The sequence below is a fragment of the Oncorhynchus mykiss genome, chromosome 12, assembly GCF_013265735.2.
Source record: "Oncorhynchus mykiss isolate Arlee chromosome 12, USDA_OmykA_1.1, whole genome shotgun sequence".
Classification (NCBI taxonomy): domain Eukaryota; kingdom Metazoa; phylum Chordata; class Actinopteri; order Salmoniformes; family Salmonidae; genus Oncorhynchus; species Oncorhynchus mykiss.
Genome location: NC_048576.1, coordinates 33,664,792 through 33,691,008, shown reverse-complemented (window position 1 = coordinate 33,691,008; position 26,217 = coordinate 33,664,792). Strand labels below are relative to the sequence as shown.

At 41.9% G+C, this 26,217-nt stretch overlaps 1 non-coding gene across 2 annotated transcripts in view; it reads left to right on the top strand.

Annotated features, from left to right (window-relative positions):
- The window catches only part of LOC110537478, a 39,270-nt gene extending 15,796 nt beyond the window's left edge, over window positions 1-23,474 (top strand). The window contains exons 4-5 of one of the 2 annotated variants that reach the window (XR_005034951.1): window positions 9,613-9,674; window positions 23,407-23,474. This is a non-coding gene — a transcript (uncharacterized LOC110537478). Of the gene's footprint in view, window positions 1-9,612; window positions 9,675-20,292; window positions 21,304-23,406 lie in introns of those variants that run through there. The other variant, XR_002475632.2, reaches the window with a different exon arrangement.
- Window positions 23,475-26,217: the final 2,743 nt, after the last annotated feature.

The window sequence follows — 26,217 nt, the reverse complement described above, 5'->3', positions numbered from 1 at the left end:
CTCTATGTGTTTTCTGTGTGGGCTTAATACTGGGGCACCTCAATATGTTTTCTGTGTGGGCTTAATACTGGGGCACTTCAATGTGTTTTCTGTGTGGGCGTAATACTCAGCCACCTCAATGTGTTTTCTGTGTGGGCTTAATACTGGGCCACCTCAATGTGTTTTCTGTGTGGGCGTAATACTCAGCCACCTCAATGTGTTTTCTGTGTGGGCTTAATACTGGGCCACCTCAATGTGTTTTCTGTGTGGGCTTAATACTGGGGCACCTCAATGTGTTTTCTGTGTGGGTGTAATACTGGGCCACCTCAATGTGTTTTCTGTGTGGGCTTAATACTGGGGCACCTCAATGTGTTTTCTGTGTGGGCTTAATACTGGGCCACCTCAATGTGTTTTCTGTGTGGGCTTAATACTGGGCCACCTCAATGTATTTTCTGTGTGGACTTAATACTGGGGCACCTCAATGTGTTTTCTGTGTGGGCTTAATACTGGGGCACCTCAGTGTGTTTTCTGTGTGGGCTTAATACTCAGCCACCTCAATGTGTTTTCTGTGTGGACTTAATACTGGGGCACCTCAATGTGTTTTCTGTGTAGGCTTAATACTGGGGCACCTCAATGTGTTTTCTGTGTGGGCTTAATACTGGGCCACCTCAATGTGTTTTCTGTGTGGGCGTAATACTCAGCCACCTCAATGTATTTTCTGTGTGGACTTAATACTGGGGCACCTCAATGTGTTTTCTGTGTGGGCGTAATACTCAGCCACCTCAATGTATTTTCTGTGTGGACTTAATACTCAGCCACCTCAATGTATTTTCTGTGTGGACTTAATACTGGGGCACCTCAATGTGTTTTCAATACTGGGGCACCTCAATGTGTTTTCTGTGTGGGTGTAATACTGGGGCACCTCAATGTGTTTTCTGTGTGGGCTTAATACTGGGGCACCTCAGTGTGTTTTCTGTGTGGGCTTAATACTCAGCCACCTCAATGTGTTTTCTGTGTGGGCTTAATACTGGGGCACCTCAATGTGTTTTCAATACTGGGGCACCTCAATGTGTTTTCTGTGTGGGTGTAATACTGGGGCACCTCAATGTGTTTTCTGTGTGGGCTTAATACTGGGGCACTTCAGTGTGTTTTCTGTGTGGGCTTAATACTCAGCCACCTCAATGTGTTTTCTGTGTGGGCTTAATACTGGGGCACTTCAATGTGTTTTCTGTGTGGGCGTAATACTCAGCCACCTCAATGTGTTTTCTGTGTGGGCTTAATACTGGGCCACCTCAATGTGTTTTCTGTGTGGGCGTAATACTCAGCCACCTCAATGTGTTTTCTGTGTGGGCTTAATACTGGGCCACCTCAATGTGTTTTCTGTGTGGGCTTAATACTGGGCCACCTCAATGTGTTTTCTGTGTGGGCTTAATACTGGGGCACCTCAATGTGTTTTCTGTGTGGAAGTAATACTGGGGCACCTCAATGTGTTTTCTGTGTTGGCGTAATACTGGGGTACCTCAATGTGTTTTCTGTGTGGGCTTAATACTCAGCCACCTCAATGTGTTTTCTGTGTGGGCTTAATACTGGGGCACCTCAATGTGTTTTCTGTGTGGGCGTAATACTCAGCCACCTCAATGTATTTTCTGTGTGGGCTTAATACTGGGCCACCTCAATGTGTTTTCAATACTGGGGCACCTCAATGTGTTTTCTGTGTGGGCTTAATACTGGGGCACCTCAATATGTTTTCTGTGTGGGCTTAATACTGGGGCACGTCAGTGTGTTTTCTGTGTGGGCGTAATACTCAGCCACCTCAATGTGTTTTCTGTGTGGGCTTAATACTGGGCCACCTCAATGTGTTTTCTGTGTGGGCGTAATACTCAGCCACCTCAATGTGTTTTCTGTGTGGGCTTAATACTGGGCCACCTCAATGTGTTTTCTGTGTGGGCTTAATACTGGGGCACCTCAATGTGTTTTCTGTGTGGGCTTAATACTGGGGCACCTCAGTGTGTTTTCTGTGTGGGCTTAATACTCAGCCACCTCAATGTGTTTTCTGTGTGGGCTTAATACTGGGGCACCTCAATGTGTTTTCTGTGTGGGTGTAATACTCAGCCACCTCAATGTGTTTTCTGTGTGGGCTTAATACTGGGCCACCTCAATGTGTTTTCTGTGTGGGCGTAATACTCAGCCACCTCAATGTGTTTTCTGTGTGGGCTTAATACTGGGCCACCTCAATGTGTTTTCTGTGTGGGCTTAATACTGGGCCACCTCAATGTGTTTTCTGTGTGGGCTTAATACTGGGGCACCTCAATGTGTTTTCTGTGTGGAAGTAATACTGGGGCACCTCAATGTGTTTTCTGTGTTGGCGTAATACTGGGGTACCTCAATGTGTTTTCTGTGTGGGCTTAATACTCAGCCACCTCAATGTGTTTTCTGTGTGGGCTTAATACTGGGGCACCTCAATGTGTTTTCTGTGTGGGCGTAATACTCAGCCACCTCAATGTATTTTCTGTGTGGGCTTAATACTGGGCCACCTCAATGTGTTTTCAATACTGGGGCACCTCAATGTGTTTTCTGTGTGGGCTTAATACTGGGGCACCTCAATATGTTTTCTGTGTGGGCTTAATACTGGGGCACGTCAGTGTGTTTTCTGTGTGGGCGTAATACTCAGCCACCTCAATGTGTTTTCTGTGTGGGCTTAATACTGGGCCACCTCAATGTGTTTTCTGTGTGGGCGTAATACTCAGCCACCTCAATGTGTTTTCTGTGTGGGCTTAATACTGGGCCACCTCAATGTGTTTTCTGTGTGGGCTTAATACTGGGGCACCTCAATGTGTTTTCTGTGTGGGCTTAATACTGGGGCACCTCAGTGTGTTTTCTGTGTGGGCTTAATACTCAGCCACCTCAATGTGTTTTCTGTGTGGGCTTAATACTGGGCCACCTCAATGTGTTTTCTGTGTGGGCTTAATACTGGGCCACCTCAATGTGTTTTCTGTGTGGGCTTAATACTGGGGCACCTCAATGTGTTTTCTGTGTGGAAGTAATACTGGGGCACCTCAATGTGTTTTCTGTGTTGGCGTAATACTGGGGTACCTCAATGTGTTTTCTGTGTGGGCTTAATACTCAGCCACCTCAATGTGTTTCTGTGTGGGCTTAATACTGGGGCACCTCAATGTGTTTTCTGTGTGGGCGTAATACTCAGCCACCTCAATGTATTTTCTGTGTGGGCTTAATACTGGGCCACCTCAATGTGTTTTCAATACTGGGGCACCTCAATGTGTTTTCTGTGTGGGCTTAATACTGGGGCACCTCAATATGTTTTCTGTGTGGGCTTAATACTGGGGCACGTCAGTGTGTTTTCTGTGTGGGCGTAATACTCAGCCACCTCAATGTGTTTTCTGTGTGGGCTTAATACTGGGCCACCTCAATGTGTTTTCTGTGTGGGCGTAATACTCAGCCACCTCAATGTGTTTTCTGTGTGGGCTTAATACTGGGCCACCTCAATGTGTTTTCTGTGTGGGCTTAATACTGGGGCACCTCAATGTGTTTTCTGTGTGGGCTTAATACTGGGGCACCTCAGTGTGTTTTCTGTGTGGGCTTAATACTCAGCCACCTCAATGTGTTTTCTGTGTGGGCTTAATACTGGGGCACCTCAATGTGTTTTCTGTGTGGGTGTAATACTGGGCCACCTCAATGTGTTTTCTGTGTGGGCTTAATACTGGGGCACCTCAATGTGTTTTCTGTGTGGGCTTAATACTGGGCCACCTCAATGTGTTTTCTGTGTGGGCTTAATACTGGGCCACCTCAATGTATTTTCTGTGTGGACTTAATACTGGGGCACCTCAATGTGTTTTCTGTGTGGGCTTAATACTGGGGCACCTCAGTGTGTTTTCTGTGTGGGCTTAATACTCAGCCACCTCAATGTGTTTTCTGTGTGGACTTAATACTGGGGCACCTCAATGTGTTTTCTGTGTAGGCTTAATACTGGGGCACCTCAATGTGTTTTCTGTGTGGGCTTAATACTGGGCCACCTCAATGTGTTTTCTGTGTGGGCGTAATACTCAGCCACCTCAATGTATTTTCTGTGTGGACTTAATACTGGGGCACCTCAATGTGTTTTCTGTGTGGACTTAATACTGGGGCACCTCAATGTGTTTTCAATACTGGGGCACCTCAATGTGTTTTCTGTGTGGGCTTAATACTGGGGCACCTCAGTGTGTTTTCTGTGTGGGCTTAATACTCAGCCACCTCAATGTGTTTTCTGTGTGGGCTTAATACTGGGCCACCTCAATGTGTTTTCTGTGTGGGCTTAATACTGGGCCACCTCAATGTGTTTTCTGTGTGGGCTTAATACTGGGGCACCTCAATGTGTTTTCTGTGTGGAAGTAATACTGGGGCACCTCAATGTGTTTTCTGTGTTGGCGTAATACTGGGGTACCTCAATGTGTTTTCTGTGTGGGCTTAATACTCAGCCACCTCAATGTGTTTTCTGTGTGGGCTTAATACTGAGGCACCTCAATGTGTTTTCTGTGTGGGCGTAATACTCAGCCACCTCAATGTATTTTCTGTGTGGGCTTAATACTGGGCCACCTCAATGTGTTTTCAATACTGGGGCACCTCAATGTGTTTTCTGTGTGGGCTTAATACTGGGGCACCTCAATGTGTTTTCTGTGTGGGCTTAATACTGGGGCACCTCAGTGTGTTTTCTGTGTGGGTGTAATACTCAGCCACCTCAATGTGTTTTCTGTGTGGGCTTAATACTGGGGCACCTCAATGTGTTTTCTGTGTGGGCTTAATACTGGGGCACCTCAATGTGTTTTCTGTGTGGGCTTAATACTCAGCCACCTCAATGTGTTTTCTGTGTGGGCTTAATACTGGGGCACCTCAATGTGTTTTCTGTGTGGGTGTAATACTGGGGCACCTCAATGTTTTTTCTGTGTGGGCGTAATACTGGGGCACCTCAATGTGTTTTCTGTGTGGGTGTAATACTGGGACACCTCAATGTGTTTTCTGTGTGGGTGTAATACTCAGCCACCTCAATGTGTTTTCTGTGCGGGCGTAATACTGGGACACCTCAATGTGTTTTCTGTGTGGGCTTAATACTCAGCCACCTCAATGTGTTTTCTGTGTGGGCTTAATACTGGGGCACCTCAATGTGTTTTCTGTGTGGGTGTAATACTGGGCCACCTCAATGTGTTTTCTGTGTGGGCTTAATACTGGGGCACCTCAATGTGTTTTCTGTGTGGGCTTAATACTGGGCCACCTCAATGTGTTTTCTGTGTGGGCTTAATACTGGGCCACCTCAATGTATTTTCTGTGTGGACTTAATACTGGGGCACCTCAATGTGTTTTCTGTGTGGGCTTAATACTGGGGCACCTCAGTGTGTTTTCTGTGTGGGCTTAATACTCAGCCACCTCAATGTGTTTTCTGTGTGGACTTAATACTGGGGCACCTCAATGTGTTTTCTGTGTAGGCTTAATACTGGGGCACCTCAATGTGTTTTCTGTGTGGGCTTAATACTGGGCCACCTCAATGTGTTTTCTGTGTGGGCGTAATACTCAGCCACCTCAATGTATTTTCTGTGTGGACTTAATACTGGGGCACCTCAATGTGTTTTCTGTGTGGACTTAATACTGGGGCACCTCAATGTGTTTTCAATACTGGGGCACCTCAATGTGTTTTCTGTGTGGGCTTAATACTGGGGCACCTCAGTGTGTTTTCTGTGTGGGCTTAATACTCAGCCACCTCAATGTGTTTTCTGTGTGGGCTTAATACTGGGCCACCTCAATGTGTTTTCTGTGTGGGCTTAATACTGGGCCACCTCAATGTGTTTTCTGTGTGGGCTTAATACTGGGGCACCTCAATGTGTTTTCTGTGTGGAAGTAATACTGGGGCACCTCAATGTGTTTTCTGTGTTGGCGTAATACTGGGGTACCTCAATGTGTTTTCTGTGTGGGCTTAATACTCAGCCACCTCAATGTGTTTTCTGTGTGGGCTTAATACTGAGGCACCTCAATGTGTTTTCTGTGTGGGCGTAATACTCAGCCACCTCAATGTATTTTCTGTGTGGGCTTAATACTGGGCCACCTCAATGTGTTTTCAATACTTGGGCACCTCAATGTGTTTTCTGTGTGGGCTTAATACTGGGGCACCTCAATGTGTTTTCTGTGTGGGCTTAATACTGGGGCACCTCAGTGTGTTTTCTGTGTGGGTGTAATACTCAGCCACCTCAATGTGTTTTCTGTGTGGGCTTAATACTGGGGCACCTCAATGTGTTTTCTGTGTGGGCTTAATACTGGGGCACCTCAATGTGTTTTCTGTGTGGGCTTAATACTCAGCCACCTCAATGTGTTTTCTGTGTGGGCTTAATACTGGGGCACCTCAATGTGTTTTCTGTGTGGGTGTAATACTGGGGCACCTCAATGTTTTTTCTGTGTGGGCGTAATACTGGGGCACCTCAATGTGTTTTCTGTGTGGGTGTAATACTGGGACACCTCAATGTGTTTTCTGTGCGGGCGTAATACTGGGACACCTCAATGTGTTTTCTGTGTGGGCGTAATCCTGGGACACCTCAATGTGTTTTCTGTGTGGGCGTAATCCTGGGACACCTCAATGTGTTTTCTGTGTGGGCGTAATACTCAGCCACCTTAAATGCCCTTTGAGAGCTGGATAACTGGGTTGTACCTTCAGGTCAGGTGGCGCGTTTAGATTCACAACAACAATCTGTTCCTGCCAACTGTGACACGAGGCCCAGAGGATGAACGCCTTTTCATAACTCTTAAACTCTTAACCCTGTCATACTCTGAACTGGATCTGTTTTTCTGACGGTACTGTGGTGATGTGGCTAGGTTTTGAAATATTGATAGGAACTATCAAAAATTATATCATAACATTTAAGGAATTTTGGTTTTATAGTCCTAATTTCAAAATGTTGAAATAGCTCAGTTTGGTTTAGCTGGGCGGAGACATGAGTAAATGTCCTTCCATTATGAAACGGACAGTAAAAGCTTAGAGGAAATGGTTTATTGTTAAGCAGAAGTTTCTGCTATTGCCTTTTACTTTCAGTACCCGTGACACACAGTCTGGTCTAAACAATAGGAGAGGAGTAATCTCCATTATGATAGCCTCCCTGACTTCCACATTCCTACTAGTTTAGGTATAGTCTCTGTGTTTCAATGGGTTTCAACAGATGCACATTGCCATTGTGAGAACCCACTCAAATGTTGATTCCCTGTATGAATGGTACAATGGGGTAGTATCATCTTGTTAACCTTTTACTGCAGTTGGCTAAATCAGGGTCACACAGAGTGTTTCTTGGTAGTCTTAAACAAATCTACTTTGAAACAAAAGTTTACACCTCACACACATGGTTATGGGCTTAAAAAAAGAAGACACCTACCTGTACCATGTCAGATATAGAGTTGAAATGTATTACATTTTGAGTTTGCATCCCAATATTACACTTTATATACATCACAGAAAACTTAAATGTAACAAAACCATTTGACACAGAAACACCACATTTTTGGCATTTAAAAAAATATAATGTTTATTGGTTATGAATTTATGAAAAATATGAATAACATTCCACCCCTGAGGCCGCTAGTTTCATTTGACTGCAGGAAAGGGCTACACATGTGAACTCCCTCAGAGGTGTCAATAGAGAAGAGGACAAAAACATGTTTGTAAGACTTGGTCTTTGTTATGTTGGTCTATCCCAGACCCAGTGTTTCCTGGTTGCCTGCTCAATTGGGGGCTGAACAGTAACTGAATAGTAAACAGAGCCTTATTGAGACCCCATGTCTTCTTTGTCCAGCAATGAGTAAGCAGGAGTCATTCTGGACAGGAACACAAAATCCCCAAAACCTCACTTTTACTGTTAAGAACTGCTGTCTGAGAGGAGTGACACATCTCCTCCTGATCACTCCATCCCCTCAATAGCCTTGCTCATCCTTATCCCCCCCTCTTCAACTCCCTACATGAAAATAATACTATAGTAATACCACAGTAATATCCACAAGAAAACACTGCAGTAAATACTACAGTAATGTCCTCAAAAACACTATACACTGCCCATTCCCCTACCCCATGTTCCAATTGGTTGCACCCATAAGTGAGAAACCTACATGCCAAATATAGATCATACACTGAGTATACAAAACATTAAGAACACGCTCTTTCCATGACATAGACTGACCAGATGAATCCAGGTGAAAGCTATGATTCCTTATTGATGTCACTTGTTAAATCCACTTCAATCTGTGTAGATGAAGGGGAGGAGACAGGTTAAATAAGTATTTTTGTCCTTGGGACATTTGAGACATGGATTGTGTGCGTGCGCTAAGGCACTGCATCGCAGTGCTTGAGGCATCACTACAGACCCGGGTTCGATCCCAGGCTGTGTCACAGCCGGCCATGACCGGTAGACCCATGGGGCGACGCACAATTGGCCCATCGTTGTCCAGGTGAGGGGAGGGTATGGCCGGCCAGGATTTTCTTGTCCCACCTCGCTCTAGCAACTCCATGTGGTGGACCGGGCACCTGCAAGCTAACGCTGGTCGCCAGCTGGATGGTGTTTCTTCCGAACACATTGGTTAAGTAAGCAGTGTGTCATGAAGCATTGCGGCTTGGCAGGGTCGTGTTTCAGAGGACGCACGGCTCTCGACCGTCGACTCTCCTGAGTCCGTAGGAGAGTTGCAGCGATGGGACAAGACTGTAACTACCAATTGGATATCACAAAATTGGGGAGAAAAAGGGGTCAAAGTAAAACATTTAAAAAAAGGAAAATACAAAATAAAGTAAATACTACAGTATACCTCAGTCCGCAAATCACTACAGTAAACACAATAGTATACTACATTCCAAAACAACACTACAGTAATTACTATAGTATATGGGCAATTTCACAGTAAAAGATTTTTCACTTTAAAATGTATATCAAACAAAAATTAGTAACTGCAAAGTTTTTAAAAAAATGACTACTTTGAAAAATGTCAGTGCAGCATCAAAGTTTGGTAACCATGACAGTTTGTGCTGTTTGTATAACGTTGCAATAATTGGTTTTTGTTTGACATTTTAAAGTGAAAAATCTGAGACTCAGCATCATCGTTAACCAAATTGCCTATTATACTACAGTAAAAAAAAAACGCTACAGTAATTACTTTAGTACAGTATATACTACATATTTTTTTACTACATTATTTAAACTATAGTAAACTGTAAATACTACATTATACAGTCATGTCTGAAAAAACACCAAAGTGAATACTATAGTATTTACACCATATATATAGTATTTATACCATAGTATGTTTTAATGTGTGTGTTCTCTATGTATCAACAGTAGCCCCAAACCCTCCCTCACCCTGCCTGTCTGTGTACAGTAATTTCCCTGACATGAGTGCATTTATGTGTCATAGGGGCTCAGACTTTTGTTTCTTGCCTTGATGACAAAGGGCCACATCATGGCTGGTTTTGTCAGTCACCAAGTGTGGTGTTGGTTGACTACAGGGAATCCAATATAGGGAGTATTAATGATCAAAACCATGAGTGTACTGCCCCGGCCGGGCCTGTATTTACCCCCATGACCTCATGGTCTACTGACTGACTGTCTCTCTCTTTCTTTGTCACAGAAACTGTTTGTGATCATAACCTTCAGCAGGCACATAGTGGAGCAGATGGTGTCTCTGATTGGGTAAGTAACCTAGCCATTGAGTAATATTGGGCCTCCTCTGAAGAAATTGAAATGTGTGTGTCTGTGCGAAAGTGTGTTTGTGTGTGTATGTGTGCAGGCTTGCGTGCGTGCTTGTGTCTGTGTGTCACGGGGGAGGCAGGGGGACAATGAGGGGGTAGTATCACACATGAATACGTTCATTTGGAACATGAAGGTTGAGAGAAGTTCAAGTGTGGCATTTTGAGGTCGTTCGTGCCCCTTTTAGGAAAACCCGCTCTAATTCCGTTCTGACTGCGACGCAGGTCACTGACCAAAATGTTAGCATCAATTTAACAAGGGGATTTTTGAAAGATGCAGTGTTTCATGGAATACACTTTATTTTCCAAGTGTTTTGACAGACCCTTGAAGGGTGTGGTGATTAAACAGTAGAACATGTATTTGTGCTGCTCTGGTAAGATTTATCTTTTGTCCCCTCAATATCTTCCGTAGTCTGGATGCTAACTGATGGCCATGCTCTAACATGGTGTGGATGGCTATGGGTATGAGTATGTATGTAAGACTGTTTCTCAGGTTAGGATGGACCGTCTCTGGCCTACGGTCTGGTTGAAATCTAGTTTAAAATCGTGATACAGTGTGTCACTGCTGTCTCTCTCGCTTTTCCATGGTGACCTTAGACTGACTGACTGTCTGCGCTCTGCTCTTCATTTGCTGTCATATGACACTCCAGTGGAAATGGGTTCAGTTGATATCGGCGTATAAAGACATTTCACACATGCCGTAATGAGTGGAGCAGCAACTGTGTACTTTTTCCGTCTGTTGCCCACCACTGGCAGCTTGGTGTCACCCTCCCAGACTGATCTGATCTCAAGTTAGACGTCACTGTCACCAGCCCTGTGGTCTGGCCTTCCCAAGCCTCCTGCTAATAGAACCTTCACACCCACACACCTACGCTGCCTGCCTCTCACACCAATACCCACTTCACATTACTGAGCCGAGATGTGCCGTGCCAAGTTATGCATCTACCATAAACGTGATGGAAGAAAACTATGTACACATTTTTTTATCAGAGCCAGCACAGTACGATTCGGGTCAGCACAATGCTGTGAAAAGGTTATATAACCCTGCCCTGTATGGAGGGCTGCCTGCTGGGCACAGATAGGAGGAAGCAGGCTTAGGCCTTGGAGGGTTGGTGCCCTTGTCGAGGTGTCAGGACCAGGGTGTGTAGCAGGAAACTACCCTTGGTCTGTACACCTGCCAGTTGGGGGAGTGGCCCTTGCTGTGTATACCTAACATGGTGTTAAATTGGCACCTGAGACATCGCACGCATGCACGCACACACACACACACACACACACACTGCTGTGCTGAAATCAGACTTTGAGATTGCATCAGCTCACATCCTTTATCAGCAGTTGTTTTTACTGCTCTTTTCTTTGTTTCAAGAATACATACTCTTTAGTGCTGGTTTTAATAAAAATCTGTCTTTTTTCTCCAATTTGTTGACAGATTAATCCCAAATTGAGGTTTTGAAAAACAGCAGAATTTGGTTAAAGTCGATTGGTCATTACAAGGGTTCATAGAGTTTTATCATTCATGAGGGTTTTCAGCGTTTCTGTTTACATGCTTTTCAAATGAATTTATTTGAATATAGGCTATTCATTTAACTATCATATAAATCTTATGAACATTTTATAGCTGTCGGTGCGGTGTGTGTGTAATGATGGGTAGATAGAGTTGGTTTCAGGCCCTAGTCATTGAGATACAGAGGTGAGTGAGCTATCAGAGGTGATTGGCAAGTTTTACTATGAGTCACAAACTCTCCTTTTTACAACCTGTTAACCGTCAACTTCCTTCCTGACTGAAGCCCATCCACCTTGACAATTGCCTGATAGTCAAGCTTTCTCACAGAAACTGTCATCCTCTGATGGCTCTGTGACATATCCACGTCACACACATTCACTATTATTAACTCTTTACCGGACTGACCACACCTTCACTTTTAACCCTTAAGTATTAACTCTTTAATTACCAACCCATGCCCATTGCCACTTTTAGTTCATCCTTTAGGTGCTTGTCCACATCTTCAGTGTTAACCCATTCATTGTCTGTTTTTGCCTGTTTATTGTCGTGTTGACCAGTGTTACTTTTTCCTTTTTTACCTTTTTTTATGCACAGCAAATTGGCCAGTATCATTTCATGTAGATTTTTCAGTGCAACATCTCTAGTGTTGATTCAGGAGTTAAATTAACTCTGTAGAACTCAGTGGTGGTGTAAAAGAACCCAGTGTTGGTGTTAATAACCAGTGCTGAATCAAAACCATGCCCATCATAATCAGATTTCCCAGCATGCTCTGTTGCAGGTTGATTTTTAGAATGTTTGATTAATTCATCTTATGTTACTGAAATATAAGTAACGTAAATGTTTCTAAAATAATCCAGTCTTTAACTTAGATTTATTGCACCCTTTACTGAAATGGTTGATCCAGTTTAGATGCTTTAGGTAGTCTCATATCTTAGTCTTCACAACCCTGGCAGTCATTTTGAATGCAGGTTGCTTGTGAATACAATTGCCAAATGTTGGATATCTCCACTCTGGCTGGATTCCAATAGGAATTACACATCACTTTGCAAGCCAACATAATGTGACTTGCAGGCCCAATGTGGCCTGTAAACCATTAGTTTCAGGCCACTGTTTTAGGCTAAAACTAGGCTCTCAAAATAAGTATTGTGTTGTCATGAATAATACAATTTTAAGGTTCTCACTGGGTGAAGGCCACAACGATCATATCTCTGTCACTAACAAATACAGTCATGAGTGGTAACTCTACAATTCACTCGAATGCCAAGGCAACCTGGGAAATGCAAAGGCTTTACACTAAGCAGTGTATTAATCCAATCCAATATGGAAGCGATAGATGGGAGGGAGGGGTTTAGAGGAGCTAAAGGGTGGGACTAATAACAACAAGATAACTCATGTAAAATATACTGTGTTTGTAAAATGTATGTACCCCCCGGGGCGGCAGGGTAGCCTAGTGGTTAGAGCGTTGAACTAGCAGGAAGGTTGCAGGAAGGTTGCAAGTTCAAATCCCCGAGCTGACAAGGTACAAATCTGTCGCTCTGCCCCTGAACAGGCAGTTAACCCACTGTTCCTAGGCCGTCATTGAAAATAAGAATTTGTTCTTAACTGACTTGCCTATTTAAATAACTTTTTTTTTTTTTATGTTCAGAAGTTCAGAACTTTTGTGAAACAGCACAGTTAAAAACATATGGCAAATAGAAAATAAAATTGGATGGTTTTCAGAAAGAGATGGGAGGGGTTTAGGGTAGCGGTAGGATAGGATAGGAGTGCAAACAAGCAAAAGATAACTATTGTAAAATAGATTGCATCCGTAAAATGTATATAGTATGTTTAAGTTGGAAGTAGAAGCCTAAGTGTTGTTGTTGATTAGTTTACTCCAATTAAGGGAAGGGGTTAGGGTTAGAGGAAAATAATAAAGAAAAATAAGACAAAAAACTATATTTATTTAACACAGGAAAGTGTGGACCCGTACAGACACTGGAACAGTGTTGCAGTTAACACTCAGTATTGATTTAATGTGTCATTGCTAGTCAATGCTAAATTAATTCCTTGGATTCTTTTTAACATAGCTTTTTATATGTATTAAATAACATTATTTCAGTCATACAGCTTAGGTTTTCTCATGTCTGTTGGTTGCAGTCAGCAGTGCTGCTGTGGACTGTAGAAATATGGTAGAAATAGTTGTTACAAACTCATATAACAGTGTTGTCTGTAGAACATTCTTAAAACATATAAAACCATTTTTTAGGTTTTAGTGATGTTTAGACACAGGAATAGAAGATGGTACAGTGTCTTCAAAAAAGTATTCGTACCCCTTGACTTATTCCACAATTTGTTGTTGTTACTGCCTGAATTCAAAATTGCTTAAATCAAATTTTTTCTCACCCATCTACACAAAATATCTCATAATGACACAGTGAAAACATGTTTTTATAAATATTTGCAAAATGATTGCAAATGAAATACAAAAATACCTCATATACATAAGTATTCATACCCCTGAGTCAATACATGTTAGAGTCACCTTTGGCAGCGATTGCAGCTGTGAGTCTTTCTTGGTAAGTCTCTAAGTAATTTGCACACCTTGAATGTATGACATTTACACATTATTCTTCTTACAATTCTTCAAGCTCTGTCAAGTGGGTTGTATATCATTGCTAGACAGCCATTTTCAAGTCTTGACATAGATTTTCAGGCCAATTTAAGCCACTCAGGAATATTCACGGTCTTCTTGGTAAGCAACTCAAGTGTAGATTTGGTCTTGTGTTTTAGGTTATTGTCCAGCGGAACGGGGAATTTGACTCCAGCCATTTTAGCTTTTCATTTTTAGAAACTTTTAAATATTTCTAAAAATGTTTGACATTCTAGAGTATTATATGTAGTATTAATCTCAATGAAATCCATTTTAAAATCAGGCTGTAACACAACATAATGTGGAAAAGTCAAGGGGTGTGAATACCTTCTGAAGGCACTGTGTCTGCTGATATCTCTGCTTTCGCTATGGGTGTATCACAACAGTTTCTAACATTTATCTATGCACAGTTCATGAAAACTTAGTAGTTGATGAGGAAACAGCTCTTCCAGGCCCCAACGGTTTTCCTGTACAGCCAGTTATTATATAGTACAAGGGTCCTAACTTGACTGTTAACATTGTGACATGTTTTTTAACCTATAGTATTCATATTTTATAGTCTTCAGACAGATATACAGTTTCTGTCCATTTTTAACCCATTGTTTCTTTTTTACACAAACAAACAATAATGACTGTATTGCATCATTACAAATGCTGTGCTTACAAATCTTATTTTTAATTGTATTTCTTTTTTACAGTATATGTTAGAGCTTTTAAGTGGGTTGGAATAACAGTTAACTGACTTCTCAAGTTTTATTAAATCAAATTGATCTAGTTTATAGATTTGAAATTCTCCTATTTTTTTCATTGAACATTCTGAAATAAATCAAAGCCATATTTGTATTGGAATTTTATAGTTGAACGATTTAGCCATATGTACTCTCTTGCTCACTGTTCCTCAGTTCCCTCGTTGTTTTATATTGTTTTGTTTCATCACCATTGTGTACAATTGAATTTCAAGAAGCTGACCACCATGTTTGCCTCAGAATGAAAGAGGAGTGAAAGCATTAAGTCATGTAATTCCTTATTCGGTTATTGTGAATGAAGCGACCTTTGGACTTCTGACATGATATGAAGGTATTCATTTCCCTCTTCTTATTATTCAGTCAGGTTAGCCATTTATCGTAACTGTAAAGATACATATAGGTCAATGCCCTTTTAACCTCACATAGAGAAACATTAAGGAAAATGAAAGTGCTGGCAAAGAGCTGTTAGAAGCAAATGTTTCAACACATTGGACTATTCTCAACTTGTAAAGATGAATTTATCTATTGCTCAGCCCGTTGGCCGTTGTTCTCATGTGAATGTATCAGAAAGATTTCATAAAAATCTTTTTGGCATTAAACAGCCTAATCTGTGTGGCTCAGACAGATAGTTTGGCCCAGGAGATTTGAGGATGTGCCCTTTTGATTTGAGTCCATCTGAACATCTGCTTAACAATAGGCCGGGGAAGGAACCTCTGGCACACAACTTAAAAAGAACCATTATATACGCCTGTCACATGTCATACCATGACGTTTAATGAGAGATCACTTCTCGCCAACAAAATCTATTCCCATCGATCATTTAGGTCATTTTGAAAACATATACCTAAACAATATTCTAAATGATTAAAAACACAAAAGTATATGTGGGTAAATTCTGTTTAGATTTCAAAATTGAAACACAATTGAAAGGAGATGTACTTGCTCCATACATCTGTAAGTAATGTATGTAGTAATACAACACATCTCAATCATTTTTTTATGGATTGTTAAACAATAATAGAAAGGTTTGATATGATGTGGTGGTCCTGATAAGACATGTAGCTACCCGTATATTATATTTGATGACTTAGGATGCCTCTTCATCAAAAGAGAGTACTTTTCCTTTCATTGTTGTCATGTTTGATCAGAATGTGCCCCTCTCGTTTCATTTAGCTTCTGATTGAACTCTTCTGATTTAAGTGGTGTTGGTGTGCCAGTAGGACGCACTCTTTCCTCTGGTCAAAAATAAATATCCCAATGCTCCAGGGCATTGATTGGGGACATTGCCCTGTGTAGGATGCCGACTTTCGGATGGGATGTTAAACGGGTATCCTGACCTTGTGTGGTCACTAAAGATCCCATTGCGCTTATTGTAAGAGTAGGGGTGTTAACCCCGGTGTCCTGGTAATTTTTTAATCTGTCCTTTATACCAGCATGAAAAACATGGTAATAAATGCATATGTTAAAAGTGATTATCGCTATAATACAGAGTGCTTCTCAAATGCTCAGATTGATGAGAAATGTTTTATTTAATCAGTTTTAGAATAAGGCTGTAACGCTGGCTGTAATGCCAGCATTACACAACCATAAATACAGAAGCTTTCATCACATCCTATCCGTGTTTATTGTTGCCAAACCATTCATAAACAAATCACAGTGGATAGATCATGCTACTTCCTGTGTGAACTGATGTCCCACAGCTGCATGGCACACCAGACTCATCATAACCCCCCCCAAGTCTCAGTGATGACTCTTGTGGTGTAATCAGATAGCCAGCATGTTTTTTTTGTTACATTCCCCATTTACTTCCCTCTCCTATCTCTGATAAGAGACCAGTCAGTGTGGTTGGGATTCCAGAGACCTATTGGAGGAAACACACACACATCATTGTAAGTTCCTTACTAGAACTGGATAGATTGGTTGTTTTCCTGAGTTAAACATGGTAGATAAGCGTCAGTAATGAGAGCTCAGTGATTCCATATTAATTTCACCCCTAGCCCCAGTCTGAGGGATGGTTGATGTCTCTAGTAGGGATGTGTGTTTAGGCTGTTTAGACTGGGGTGGTGGTGAGATGGGCAGATTATGCGAGATGTTCAACACAACAGCCAGATCACATGTGGGAATGACAAGGTTCTTGATGATTTTATTGTCGGGTTTCAGGTGCCGATTCAGTGTCTGGAGGACTACAGCGTGGCTGGTCTAGGCCAGGGATTTCTAAAAGGTTTGAGTCGTTGTGGCTACGTCCTCCTCCCCGGTGGCTTGAGAAAGCTTACATGGTTCACCTTCACAGCAAAAATAAAACAACATTTGGGAACTATTGGTCCATGTTAGCTGTAGCTATACTTTACTTACATTTGTGTTTATCTTGAAAGCAGCAGAGGAATTCCCTGGTTGATAATCATTCATCTTGATTGAAGCCCATCTAATTACCACGGTCAATCAGCCACCGTAACACCGTAACATGTAGTGTATTGTAATTCAGTAATCCTTCAGATTGGGTGTCAATGGAGGGGACTACTGGTGAGAGGTCCATTGATATGCTGGGGGTGCTGTGGTGAAAATCCAGGCTGACTGGGGTCTCCCTGTGAATGACAGGCTGGAGAAGGGGGAACAGGGGTCCTCTCCATGAGAAAGCACTCATTTCCATGTGAGTCCATCGCTCAGTGTGGAGCACATTATCAGCACAATGCCCATGCAGATGGCCTTTCCTGCCCCCGAGACCAACTAACAATACACAGTAGGCTTAGCCCTGTGAGCCCTGCCCAGAGGGAGTGCTCAGAGGTTCGAGAGCGAGAGAGAGAGAAGTGCCTGGGCTAATTGTGTTGGTATCAGTAACTGACCAGTTATAAAGATCTAACAGAGAATTATCCACATTTCCTCAGTAATTCAATCAGAATTTGACCAGATACTAAGTAATTGTTCCAAATGAAGGTGCATTTTAGGCCTAGGTGATGAGTTACATTTAGGTTCAATTTGATTCTTATGATGACTACTCACCTCTCACAAGACTCTATTTGCGAGGCCAAAATCAAATCAAAGTTAAATGAATGGCTTTGAGTGGAACCCCTTCATGTTTATTCCAGGGTTAATAGATTACATCACGGAATGCACCTCACTGGTCCAATAAATAGCCAGAGCCTCTTTAAGAAATATGAGCAAATTCTTCCTATTAATGCATTCTGCAGGGAGGGTTGGGGTTGTTTGAGGGTTTTGGATAGGGCTGGGTGGTGGGGGGAGGGCCGACAGGGCAGACCACAGGATTTTCCCCCTTACGTTGTTAGTTGTTAGTCACTGGCTACTGAGAATGAAGGCTGGGAAGGACGGGTCACCTAAGAAAGCCCTCACAAAGATGGCATTGATCAAGCCAATGGCCGGCCAGGCCAGCTCTCTCTAGGAGAAACACAGGCAGATCCCTCATTTAGGAGGACATGAGAGAGGGAGTGAGGGATGGCGGGCCAGATTGGCGGTGACGGTTTTTATAACGGCGTCGTTAAGTTTAATGCTAGTCATAGCGGGGAGCCCGTTTTCTCATCTCCCCTCATTATGATTACGTGTCTTGGCTCTCCTCAAATGACAGATTTCTCTCAATCGGACCTCAGAAAATAATATGACTTATTAAGTGGAAGTTATTAGGTGATATTTTGTATTTATTTAATTTGTGTTTAACCTGCAAAGACCTTCGTGGCTAGAAAACCACTATTGTGAGAGGTATGGTACAGGTGATACGTACAGTGTCTTAAGAAAGTTTTCATACCCCTTGACTTACTCCAAATTTTGTTGTTACAATTCAAAATGTATTAAATATTATTTTTTTTTCTCACCCATCTAAGCACAATACCCCCTAATAAGTGAGATTTTTTTATTTTTAATCTTTGCACATTTATTGTTAATTAGATACAGAAATATCTCATTTACATAAGTATTCACATCCATTGGTCAATACATGTTAGAATCACCTTTCATGGCGATTACAGAGGTGAGCCTTTCTGGGGAAGTCTCTAAGAGCCTTGCACACCTGAAAATTCTTCAAGCTCTGTTAAGTTGGTTGTTGAGCATTTCTAGAAAGCCATTTTTATTTATTGTCATAGATTTTTAAGCCTGTTTAATTTAAAACTTTAACTAGGCCACTCGGGAACATTTTAATGTCGTCCTGGTAAGCAACTCCAGTGTGTTTGTCCTTATGGTTTAGGTCTCCCAGTGTCTGGTGGAAAGCAGACTGAACCAGGTTTGTGCTTAGCTCCATTCCATTCATTTTTTATCCTGAAAACCTCCCCAGTCCTTAATGATTACAAGCAACCCATAACATTATGCAGCCACCACTATGCGTGGAAATATGGAGAGTGGTACTCCATAATATGTTGTATTGGATTTGCTTCATTCTCTCCGGCAACGGAGTTAGGAAGGACGCCTGTATTTTTGTAGTGACTGGGTGTATTGATACACCATCCAAAGTGTAATTAATAACTTCACCATGGTCAAACGGATATTCAATGTCTGTTTTTTTACATTTATTTTTAGCATGAGCTGGCACACATCCAGAGAAAACTAATGGCGAATGAACGGACTGCTATAGAATTAAATAAAGAGTCAAACACACTCTCTCTCTCTCTCTCTCTCTCTCTCTCTCTCTCTCTCTCTCTCTCTCTCTCTCTCTCTCTCTCTCTCTCTCTCTATAATATATATATATATATATATATATATATATATATATATATAAAACTCCCAATAATTGAATGGGTAAAACTGGGTAAAACACCATTTTGGCATCACTGTGCCTTCTTCAGGGTAATGTCATGAATGCTTGAATCAGGTTATGTAGAGAAGCAATAGTGACAATGACAATGACAATAGTGAGGGGTGTGTACATAATTATTAGGTTGATTAAGTGAAACTGTTAATAAAAGACAATAGTGTCAGCATATTGCATATATTAGGCTATTGTTATCATATGGAAACATAATTAGATATTGTACATAATATTAGCATCAACATACATTATTGTTGAATTTAATTTCACATATATATTTAATAGTTTCCAATTTCATAACATTTTTTGTTATATGTCATCTTTTGGTTCAACCATCATGCATAATAAGCTTATTTTTTAAATTCCATCTAACATTTTAAATTCAGGCTGTAACACAGCAAAATGTGATAAAAGTCAAGAGATGGGGATACTTTCTGAAAGCACTGTGTAGCACATTGAGGGCCTCTGAAGGGCCACTGGTACACAGGGTTCTGTTCTCTGTGTTTATTTTATGGTACAGATGAATAAGAGTGGGGGAGATGGGGGTGAAGTAGGGGGTCAGATTAATACTCTGGGTCCGGTGTCGTGTGTCGGGCCCTTCGGTTTGGTGTGATCTCTTCGCATGACTTGCTACTTCCTGCTATATTCATCCCTGATTCAACCCACCCGGCCATCAAAACTTGGCTTCATATGTTCATGTCCAAGCTGTGGAGCTACTCATCTATTTATGAATCAGTTTTTTTTATTCTGTGATGATTTTAGCCTTGTTGATGAATTCAGCCACAAACAACGATTATGTTGTAGGCCTTGATATAACAGCACAATTCCTGTCTGATCTTAGTCAGCATCATGAGTGTTTTGTATAATGTAGCATCAGACTGTGGTCTGTTATGATGCTCAAGTCTGTATGATGCTGACTTCAGCACTTCTCCCCAGAGCTTGAAGACCAGTCATCAAAGAACAGTCCAGTCCAACTCTGATCCTCCTGAGTCCTGAGTCACAGGCCTGCTTTTACGGCTCTGCCTGTCCGTTTATAAGAACACGAAGCAAGGCAGGGCACAGCTCCAACTAAGGCCACTCATTCAACATTAACACAAACAAAGCAATTGTAAAAATGCCCATTCAGAACAATGGCAGCCAAGCTAATGAGTCAAAGGATGTGTTTTAGTAGGGGGTTGTGTGTAAATAGGGGTTATTTATAAAAACGTACCGTAAAACTGTTTTACATTTACTACCTGTTGTTTCCAACGGGTAATTTCCCCATACAAAGCGCCTAGACTAAATAACAACTATTGGCTCTCTTATACATATTTAACACCTTGAGGCAGACATCGGTGTTCAATTTGATTAGATTAGATTTTTCTTATTTTTTTGACAAATGAATGGAAGAATCTGTTACTTGATTGTACTTGCATGTTATTTAGTAATTATTGATCATTCTTTGCATGTTTAGTCATTTTTCCCAATAGTCATCAACTAATGGTTTTAAATGTTTTATGTTTTGTTTATTTATATTGAGAATCTAAATGTAGTCACTGTTTTTCAATGTTTTCTGGTTTTGTTTGATTGACCATAAATAAATTTTCGCCTGAGGTAATAACAGTGGTTGTAAAGCACTTGTACTAGCAATAAAAAAAATGCTATTTTGTAGTGAAAATAGCTAAAACGGTATTGTTGTGGCATTAGGAGGGGGAGGAAGTAGGTCTTGAACAGCACTTTCACTGGCTGTCTGTACGTTAGACAGACACACATCCTGCCCAACGTGTATGCACAACCTAGCCCTAGCCTCAAACCTGAAACTAACTATTACTGTGCACAAAATGTTGTCACTTGTTATTGTGTTATTTTTAGTGATGTAATGTAAGCACTACAGGGGAGGGAGAGGGGGGGGCACACACCCCAATCCACATCGATGGGGCTGCAGTTGAAAAGGTTGGGTCCCTCAAATCCTCAAAAAGTTCTACATCTGCACCTTTGAGAGCATCTTGACTGACTGCATCACTGCTTGGTATGGCAACAGCACCTCGATCGCATGGCGCTACAGAGGGTGGTGCGGACAGCCCAGTACTTCACTGGGGCCGAGCTCCCTGCCATCCAGAATTTGATTTGATATTAGGCAGTGTGAATGGAAGGGCTGGAAAATCGTTAAAGACTCCAGCCACCCAAGCCATTAGACTGCTCTCCCTGCTTCCTTATGGCAAGTGGTGCCGGTGTATCAAGTCTGACACCGACAGCCTCAATAATAGTTTATATCCCCAAGCCATTAGACTGCTAAATAGCTAACAGAATGGCTACACATGCACACACATACACACAATCATAATTTACTCTGCTGCTACTCTGTTTATCACATATCCTGATGCCTAGTCACCTTACATACATGTATCTACATCTATCACTCCAGTATCCCTGCACATTGTTAATGGTGTTGGAACTGACTCTGTATAAAGCTTCTTACTTTCTTGGGTTCTTATTTTTATTTCTTGTGTGTTTTTGTTCTACCTTATGTTATTTTTAGTGCTACATTGAGTATGGTTACATGCACACACTAATGTGATAATTGTGGATAGTCAGATTAGTATAATAATTTGATTAAAACATTTACATGTTTTGCAAGAAGAGTGATTTCCCTAATAATCGTTTTTACATGGACACATATGAAATGAGGCTACTTCATGCCGCTCTGATAAATTCTGAAAATCACCAATCAAAACAAAGGTTCTACCACAGTGTCCATTTTGGGGAAGCGTATTTGATTCTGAGTTGGGTCATAAAGGTTGTATGTGAAAACGACTTCTAAGACACTTACATTCAGTTGTTCCGAACTCACTTTACTCTCACTAAAGAGGGAGGCTTGCTTGGCTGCTGCTAGCACATGCCCCGATCAAATGTGTTTATTTTATTGAACTTTTTTCAAGTACACCACTGGAATGTCGTTTAAGGTGTTTACATGTCCTAATAATTTGAAAGCTTGGTCAGAAAAACAGGTGTTTTAATCGGTGTATGCTTACTTCGATTTTGACCTTCCACCGATTAAAATAACCATAGTAAGGCGTTTACATGCCCATTATATAATCTACCTACTGCAGTAATCAGTTTAATACCAAATTATTACTGTGCATGTACTCATTTATATTGATTACTGCATTGTTGCAGTCTGCAAGAAAGGCATTTCACTGTACTTGTGCATGTGACATAAATCTTGAAACTTAAAGTCGAACATACTGTACAGTATTTCACAGCGGAAGACTGTCTTGCTGCCTGTGGTTTTCTCCAGCTCCATAGTAACCTATGTGGTGACCTGTGTGTTGTCAAAGCAGACAATCAACAAGGTGAACATTATAGAAGCCGCACGTACAGTCACCCATTATTCACAGGATACTGTATAAGCCCCACATATTCAGCATTGTTCTGTCATAGATTTGTTACTTACATAATTGGTTTGCTGACAGTGATACTGAAATGGTGTGGTGAGTTTGCCACAATAAATAAAGCATTGGTGATCTCTAGGTTAGTAGTGTGGGCATTGATCAATGGGATAGGCCGGGCACCACAGGATGAAGAATGACTGGGCTCTGGTTCTAGCTTCCTCCCAGATCCCCTCCCGCTCTCCCCCCTTCCTCCTGGCCTCCCCTGGGTCCCAACACCTTATGTTGGGCAGCCTGGCCTGGCTAGTCCTGGCTGTCTCCATCCGCCTGTGACACAGTCAACCCTTCCACTCCCCACACCCTGCGTCTGGAAAGGCCAGCAGCACAGTCACTGAGTGAGACAGACCTCTCACCTCATCACACCTCCTCAGCCTCTCACAGGCTAAGACCCAGAGGATTGTTGGGGACTGTTTTATAGGACTACATGCATGGCAGGTGACAGGAATAACAGAGTGCTATATATAATTGGTGCTCTTTGTTTCTCGGCAGTGGGCACCCCAGGGGGCAGGCAGTGTGTTTAGCTGACTGTCCCTCCCGGCAGACCCATGCTGATAAGTCATTTCCAAAAAAGAAATTATCTCATCCCTTCTTCCCTCCCTCCCTTCTTTCTTCTTTGTTTAAGGCTCCCTCCTTTTTGTGAACGTGTTTGAGTGTATGTCTGTGAGAGTGTGAGAGAGAATTAGTGTGTGTGTGTGTGTGTGTGTGTGTGTGTGTGTGTGTGTGTGTGTGTGCGCGTCACAGATGGCTGGGGAGCAGGCAGGGATGTGATAAACACCCTGGCTGGGTAGTACTAGGGGGATCTCCATCCAGGAGCGGGCTCCATGCCTCAGTGATGAAGTCATTGGGAAAGAGCCTGATTCAACTGGACCAGATCCGGCTGACAGAGTGAGACATGGAATCAGAGGGACACACACTCCCTACACACACACTCTGTTTTTTTCCCACTGTATCATTCACTGTAATTCAACTAACATATTACTTCTACTATCATTAACAGTATTTTATTTGACCACATAACAGCAATTCTACTGTTTGTATTACAGTGTGAACAAAACAAACTAACTGTCTGAATAAGTGATTTGAAACTTTACATTGAAAAACTTTAATTGGCCCATAAGTCAAATTAAATGGGCACCTTTTATGTGAATGGTTTAATCATTGATATTCAGAGGTGTGACAAAGACTTGCAGGTTTCAGTTTCTCAGGTCAGACAGACACAATGCCATTAACACCAAGCCTGAGTTTCTGGATGTAGGCCTATCTGGTTATACTGGCAGAAGTGTTATGTTTGATGTGAACTTGGGTTCTGATGGTCTTATGTTGTACAAGCTCTTTGTTGGTGTGTTGTAACTAGTTGGATCTGGCCAGAGGTTAGCTACCTGAACTAGCTGTCATGTCCTGCCTATGAGTTGGAGGTGTGTGTATAGCTGTGTATGATCACGCCACTAGTGTTCATGTGTGCTTGTTTGAGAGTGAAAAAGTGTGAGAGATTTTGTGGTTGTGTGTATTTTTTATATATTTTTTTATTTAACCTTTATTTAACTAGGCAAGTCAGTTAAGAACAAATTCAAATTTACAATGACGGCCTGGCAAAAGGTCTCCTGCAGGGACGGGGGCCTGGGATTTTAAAAAAAATGTATACAATATAAATATAGTACAAAACACACATCACAACAAGAGAGACAACACTACAAAAATATATACCTAAGACAACAACATAGCATGGCAGCAACACATGACAACACAGCATGGTAGCAACACAACATAACAACAACATGGTAGCAGCACAAAACATGGTACAAATATTATTGGGCACAGTCAACAGCACAAAGGTCAAGAAGGTATGTCTTTGTGTGCATATCTCTGTGTGTAAGAGAGCGAGAGAAAGTGTGTGTGTGTGTGTGCCCCTCTCCCTCCTCAGAGGTGGCAACCTGAGCTGTGTGTGTGTGTGTGTATGTGTGTGTGTGTAGGGCAGCTTCAGAAGAGGCCAGGGGTCATAGGTTACCTCTGACTCATGTTCTGTGGAATTTGGTCTCAAGGAAATGAAAAAAAAATAATGAGAAAAAAAGTTTTTTTCTTCCTCTCTGTAACGGCAGCAGGAAATAATAGCACATAACAAATCGGAATGTTAATGATGGTCACAAATTAACCCTTACATGTTTTGTCCTCTATGTAAGAGGAGGATGTGGTGGTGGTGGTTTGAGGAAGGAAGCCAGTCTGATTTCCCTCCAAAACCCCCCATCTATATCCTTGTGAGATCTTAAGAACACGGTTCAGCACTTGAGCAATTCACACCTCCCTGGCAATTTATCAATGAGCTGCTTTCCTCCTTGTTGTGACTTAGCCATGAGTAGGCAGACAGACCTTTCCTCAGCTAGAATGGGCACTCAAAACACTGACAGCGGCTATCTGATTTGGCACTACTTGTTTCATACAGGCAGACATCTATATCATGATGCATTATGTGCTAATCATTTCCATTCATCTAAGCGGGGCCTAGGCCCTACCCCTTACTTGTCAGCATGTGGACATGTAGGAGTAGTCCCCAGGTCTGCTGGCAGGGCTTCAGTCACAGCCTCTCGTCTCCTCCATCATTAGACAGAACACTGTTGATTTGACCGGTTGACCATCAGCGTCTGGAATATGAAGTGCTTTTTGTGTTGTTGAGGTTTTTTCAGTCATAACAAGCATTCATTGATTCATTGTGTGGGAGTAGAGTCAGTAGGCAACCTGGGAGAGAGAGAGAGAGAGAGTGTGTGTGTGTGTGTGTGTGTGTGTGTGTGTGTGTGTGTGTGTGTGTGTGTGTGTGTATGTGTGTATGTGTGTATGTGTTTTTGTATGTTCCAGTGTGTGTGTGATGATACCTCTACCTCTTGTGTATCTGAGTCTGTCCTCAGTTCCCACCGCTGACCTGTGATAGTGCAGTGAGCTCACAATGTGAGGAGAAATAAGATGCACCACCTGATTGATAAAGTCACCCCTTCCATGTATCTACGGTATGCATCCCACAGTTTATATCACTTCATAACATTAACAAGAGAGTAATTACAAATATCTGATCAAAAGTACATGTGCTGTATATCAATGTAAAAAAAAAAAAAAGTATCCACTCATTGTTTGCTGCAAAAGTGATCTGTTATTTTAGGTTAGTGATACATTACAAGTCATAAAGTCACACCCTGTGCCCTAGCTGGCGTCTGCTCCCACGTTCTGTCCACAAAGCTGCTTTAGCGGGGGCTCTGTAGTCCAAACATACCACCTTATCTGGTCAATGGCACCATATATTTGCTCTCAGTGTCGCATATTGATTAAATCTAACCTTAAGTTTTCTCATAAAAACAACCTTGATGTATTTGTCTAAAAGAAGTATTTAGCTAACTTTTGATCCCATATGATTGGCCTTAATAATGAATTTAGGCCTATAGGTTATTGT